This window comes from Schistocerca piceifrons, chromosome 4, assembly GCF_021461385.2.
Source record: "Schistocerca piceifrons isolate TAMUIC-IGC-003096 chromosome 4, iqSchPice1.1, whole genome shotgun sequence".
NCBI classification, from domain to species: Eukaryota; Metazoa; Arthropoda; class Insecta; order Orthoptera; family Acrididae; genus Schistocerca; species Schistocerca piceifrons.
The window spans coordinates 115,826,100-115,832,616 of record NC_060141.1 but is presented as its reverse complement, the minus strand read 5'-3'; the positions used below and the strand labels follow the sequence as shown (position 1 = coordinate 115,832,616).

The following is a 6,517-nucleotide window of genomic DNA, read 5'->3' as shown; positions in this document are numbered from 1 at the left end:
CCATTGTACCTTATAAAACCATATAAAATGCCTAACATAATCATTTAAAGAGACAGTTAAGAGTTGGATGAATTGCTGCATGATCAATCAAGTATACAAAAACTTGCAAAGGAGGGTAGTAAAAGACAGGTAAAGAATTCTGTTTTATTAACAGCTGATGGTGGCGTCATGGGTTGGTGGAGTAGAGACAGTTCATTGAACTACTCTGTAGGAACATGCCGCGTCCATCAGATGTTAATAAACAGCTATGAGTGTAAAGAACTGTCTGAGGACCTGACATGCTAGGCCGTAGCTTTCTAGGTGGCGGTATATGGGCTACCAACCAGACGCTCCATCTCACGTAAGTATCGGTCGCTTTCGTTGCCTGTGTACCAGCAACAAAGTCTAGCGCCCACGCTTATACGAGGGTTGGAACTTAAATAGTGGCAACTGTTTATTCACAATCGATACAAAAGAGTTACATGTTTTCATCTGTTACTGTCCTTCAAAGTAGTCACCAGCGTTGTGTAGAACCCGTTGCCAGCGATGTGGAAGGCGTAGTATACCGTTAGCAGAGCCTGTTCTGTTGATGGTAGGAATGGAGCGGTCTACTGCCTGTCGAATCTCTGGAACAGTTCTGAAGCGAATGCCACGAAGTGGTTCCTTCATCTTCGGAATCAAATGAAAGTCACAAGCACTAAAGTCCGGGGAATATGGTGGATGGTACAGTACTTCCCAGTCCCATCGAGCGAACAGAGGAGCCACAGCTTGCGTTGTTTGCGCCCACGAATTGTAGTGCAAAATGATGGGTGGGTTTCGCAGAAAGTGTCGCCGCTTCTTTCGCAAAGCTGGTCGTTTTTGGAGCATCACCTGCGACCAGCTTTGCGACAGAAGTGGTTTCATCAACAAGTTGGGCATACGTAGCAGCTCTATCCTGCCGTGGTTCCAGACGCTGCCACTCCATCTATGTAAGCAGAACACTCTGCCAGTCCTCGTAGTCAGTGGTTTTAACTCCTGATAACGATGGCGGAGACTACTATCGAAAGCTCTAGTGTTTTATTCAAAATGACGCGGGTTGTAAACAGAGAGGATTTTATTGAAGCATGGCACCGGGAAAAGCTTCGAGGTGGCATAATGTTGCGTGGACGTATTGACCTTCAGGTAATTGAACACGGTACACTAACAGGTCAACGTTATTGTGGCAATGTATTCCTTCCCCATGTCCATCTTTTCGAATTTTTGGACGTTTGTGGTAAGATCTTATGGGACAAAACTGCTCAGGTCGTAGGCCTATAAGCTTACACACTACTTAATCTAACTTACACTAACTTACGCTAAGAACAATACACTCACCCATGCCCGAGGGAGGACTCGAACCTCTGACGGGGGTAGCCGCGTGGACCGTAACAAGGCGCCCTTGACCCCGCGGCTACCCCGCGCGGCCTGTATTTTTCAGGTGTGCATTCGACCCTGACTTCATTCATACGTATGTATGACAATGCACGACCACCTCAAACAATGCGGACGGAGGAGTTCTTGGAACGAGAGAATATTCGGTGAACGGACTGGCCTGCAAGATTGCCCATCTTAAATCCCATGCTCCAACGACCATGGCAACAGTTGGCAACTTTGTGGCCACCATAGAATCACGTTGCAGAGCATGCATTGCCGTTCGTGGTGAACGCACACTGTATTAAGAATCAGTTTTCTGAAAACTATATATATGAAGACGGCATCTTTTTTTTCGGACATGTCCTAAAGAACAGATAGAATGAAATTACAATTTAATCAATACAATGAAATGAATACCCTTAGCTGCATACAGGCGTTGCTATACGTCAACGCGGACAGTTGAAAATGTGAGCCTCGACCAGGACTCGAACCCGGGATCTCCTGCTAAGATGGCAGACGCTCTATCCATCTGAGCCACCGAGGACACAGCGGATAGTGCGACTGCAGTGACTTATCTCTGGCACGCCTCCCGTGAGACGCACATTCCCAACTTATTGTCCCGCACTATATTCTTAGTGCCCCTGCCCATTATACTCATTACTCGCCGATTCCCGTAAGGACATGTCTGAAAGAACAGATACCATCCTCTATATATGCTTAAGGCTTACTGGCCATTTGACCATCTTCTGTGCGAATGCACAAACAGTTCCCGAACTCTTACCGGAATCGGTAAGGCCGCGAGTAATGAGTGTAATGGGCAGGGGCACTACGGATATAGTGCGGGACAATAAGCTGGGAATGTGGGTCTCACGGGAGGCGTGCCAGGGATAAATACCTGCAGTCGCACTATCCTCTGTGGCCTCGGTGGCTCAGATAGATAGAGCGTCTGCCATGTAAGCAGGAGACCCCGGGTTCGAGTCCCGGTCGGGGCACACGTTTTCAACTGTCCCTGTTGACGTATATCAACGCTTGTATGCAGCTAACGGTATTCATTTCATTGCATTGATATGATTGTAATTTCTTTCTGAAAACTGTCGAGAGCAGCTAGCTAGGCAGCCCACACGCAACGGAAATATCTTAGATCTTGTAGCTACAAATACGCCGGACCTTATCGACAATGTCGGTACAGAAATGGGGATTAGCAATCATGATGTCACTACGGTAACTATGGTTACGAAAGTTAATATCTCAGTGCAGAGTTTCTGCTAGAGAGAGCAGATAAGCCGTTGTTAGCATCTCACGTAGACAGTGAACTGACATCACTTAGCTCTAGTAAGATGGGCATACAGAAATTGTGGGCAAACTTTAAGCAGATTGTAAATCGTGGCCTGGACATTTATGTTCCTAGTAAGTGGATAAAGGATGGAAAAGATCCACCATGGTTCATTAACGAAATTCGGAAAATGCTTAGGAAGCAAAGACTGTTGCATTTTCCATTCGCTAGTGCGAAACTCAGCTTGCCCTTTTCTCACATGATATAGTGCGAACTATGGGTGTAAGACAACAGGAAGATTTCATATTTCTAGATTTCCTGAAAGTTTTTAGCATGTTGCCCCATTGCAGACTGTTAACGAAAGTACGAGCATATGGAATAAGTTCGCACTCATGTGAGTGGTTTGCAGACGCTATTAAGTAATGGAACCCAGTATGTTGCTCTCGACGGCGAGTGTTCGTCAGAAAAAAGGGAACAGTCAGGAGTGCCCCAGGGAAGTGTGATAGGACCGATGTTGTTCTCTGTACACACAAATGATTTGGGAGGCAGAGTTGTTTGCTGAAGATGACGTGGTGTACGGTAAAGTGTCGAAGCTGAGTGACTCTACGAAGATTCAAGACAGACAAAATTTTTAGTTGGTGTGATGAATGGCAGCTAACTCTGAATGTGAAAAAAATGGAAGTTAATGCAGATGAGTAGGAAAAACAGACCCGTAATGTTCGGTCACAGTATTATAAGTGCCCTGCTTGACACAGCCAAGTCGTTTAAATATTTGGGCGTAAGGTTGCAAAGCGATTTGAATTGGAACGAGCATATGAGAACAGTGATAGGGGAGGCGAATGGTCGAATTCGGTTTATTCGAGAATTTTAGGAAAGAGTGGTTCACCTGTAAAGGAGACCCCATATATCACACTGGTGCGCCTTATTCTTGAGTACTGCTAGAATCTTTGGGATCCGTACAAGGTCGGATTGAAGGAAGACTTCAAAGCTACTCAGGGGCAGGATGCTAGATTTGTTACCGGTAGGTTCGAACAACACGTAAGTGTTACGGAGATACTTCGAGAACTCATATGGGAGTACCTGGAGGGAAGACGACGTTCTTCTCGATAAACAAAGTTGAGAAAATTTAGAAAACCGGCATTTGAAGCTGACTGCCAAACGATTCTACTGCTGCCAACATATATTGCGCATAAGGACCATGAAGATAAGAATCGAGACATTAGGGTTCATACCGAGACATACCGATAGTCGCTTTTCCCTCCCTCTTTTTTTTTGTGAGTAGAACCGGAAAGGAAACTACTAGTAGTGGTACAGGGTACCCTCCGCCACGCACCACATGGCGGCTTGCGGAGTATCTATGTAGATATACACTGAAGCATCAAAGAAAATAGTACATGCGCGCATATTCAAATACAGAGATACTTAAACAGGCAGAATAGGGTGCTGCGGTCGGCAATGCCTGTATAAGACAAGTGACTGGCGCAGTTGTAGATCGGTTACTGCTGCTACAATGGCAGTTTATCAAGATTTAAGTGAGTTTGAGTAGCGATGAATTGCGTACGACCATTTCACGAGTGTACCGTGAATATCAGGAATCCTATAAAACAACAAATCTCCCACATTGCTGAGGCCGGAAAAAGATCCTGCAAGAACGGGACCAACGACGACTGAACGTTCAACGTGACAGATGTGCAACCCTTCCGCAAATTGCTGCACATTTCAATGCTGGGCCATCAACAAGTGTCAGCGTGCGAACCATTCTCCGAAACACCAACGATACGGGCTTTCGGAGCCGAAGGCCGACTCGTGTACCCTTAATGAGTCCACGACACAAAGCTTTACGCCTGGCTTAGGCTCGTCAACACCGACATTGGACTGTTGATGACTGGAAACATGTTGCCTGGTCGGACGAGTCTCGTTTCAAATTGTATCAAGCGGATGGAGGTGTACAGGTATGGAGACAGCCTCATGAATCCATGGACCCTGCACGTCAGCAGGGGACTGTTCAAACTGGTGGAGGCTCTGTAATGGTGTGGGGCTTGTGCAGTTGGAATGATATGGGACCCCTGATACGCCTAGATACCACTCTGACAGGTGACACTTACGTAAGCATCTTGTCTGATCTCCTGCATCCATCCATGTCCATTGTGCATTCCGACGGACTTGTGCAATTCCAGCAGGACTATGCGACACCCCACACGTCCAGAATTGCTACAGAGTGGCTCCAGGAACACTTTTCTGGGTTCAGACACTTCCGCTGGCCACCAAACTCCCCAGACATGAACATAATTGAGCTTATCTGGGATGCGTTGCGACGTGCTGTTCAGAAAAGATCTCCACCCTCTCGTACTCTTACGGATTTATGAACAGCCCTGCAGGATTCATGGTGTCAATTCCCTCCAGCACTTCTTCAGACATTAGTTGAGTCCACGTCTCGTCGTGTTGCGGCACTTGTGTGTGCTCGCGTGGGGCCTACATGATATTAGACAGGTGTACTAGTTTTTTTTTTTTTGGCTCTTCAGTGTAGATGTAGATGTTCTGCCGTTTGTAATATCGAGGGGACCATCATAAATAGTGGTGACTTCGGTGCAATAAAAGTGTCATTTCTGTTCCTCTCGTTGCGTATTTGTTTCAGTTCCCTTTTGTACTATACTTTTGCAGTTATTTCCTTGTACGATCCATGTTTCATCGAACTGTGTCACTTGGCAGTGAGACATCACACGACAGTTACTTTCGTCCTTGAGTTTTGCATACCAATGTATATTATGTTTGTGACTGTTTAGCGCGTAAACAGTCTCCAAGTGAATACTTCCGCCTCCTGATCAGTAGCGCACTGTCGTTCCCCACGGCGTATTCCTTGCGCGCAGCATCTTCGCGTGTTGATTATGGCTCTTCAAAAGGTATTGTTGAGGTTGTCAGTGAGGTGCTTACGGATTCGCAGCGCCGCACGTGGAGGGGCGACGCTGCATGTCAAGGTCGCCACGCGCCGCCTTGTCACGCCTGCCATGCGCGTGACGTCACTGCGTTCTCACCGCGGCGAGGTCGCGCCTGTTTGTGAATCACACACACACACACACACACACACGCACATACACGCTGCTGCAGTTCCATTTGACAAGGGAAGAATACAGCCAAAGTGTCACCTGCTTCGCTCATTTTTCTCACCATTATGATATATACTTACATGTAACAAGTGCGATCAAGCGTTTTCGAAAATTCGAGGCTTAAAGTTTTACGAGCCTGTTGAATCGCATACGAAGGCTCTAGCCGTCGACAGACAGCACTGACACAACTTGCTAAGGCGGCATACTCGAAGTCTGCCCGAATGTACCAGGTGATCCAAAAGTCAGAATAAATTTGAAAACTTAATAAACCACAGAATGATGTAGATAGAGAGGTAAAAATTGACACACCTACTTGGAATGACATGGGGTTTTATTAGAACAAAAAAAAAAACGAAGTTCACAAAATGTCCGACAGATGGCGCTGGACAGCAAAACGTCAGAGACTGCGCATGACAATCGTGTATAAAACGAGCTGTAACAAGAGAGAGAATCAGATGCGCCAGCAGTCGCAGCATGCTGACCTTACCTGAAAAGGCGCTTTTAGTGAAGCTGTATTATCAGAATGGGGAATGTGCTAGTTCAGCGTTACGATCCTATCGCCATAGGAAGGGGATTCGAACGGGTATAGATCCCTTGACAAATGCAGCTGTGGCGAGATGATTTCGAAGTTCGAAGCCACGTGTTGTTTAGACGATAGACCCCCTAGTGGCCGAGCGAGCACAAGGCGTAATGCTGCTGAGACAGTTCAGGAGGAACGGTAGCCGATTCGTCTATGCACGGGGAAGTCGGCGCTCGTGCAGTCGCACGT

At 46.7% G+C, this 6,517-nt stretch overlaps 1 non-coding gene across 1 annotated transcript; it reads left to right on the top strand.

Moving 5' to 3' along the window:
* The first annotated feature begins 2,289 nt into the window (after positions 1-2,289).
* Trnat-ugu lies at positions 2,290-2,363 on the top strand. The gene has a single exon. It is a non-coding gene; the product is annotated as a tRNA-Thr (tRNA).
* The last annotated feature ends 4,154 nt before the right edge of the window (positions 2,364-6,517 follow it).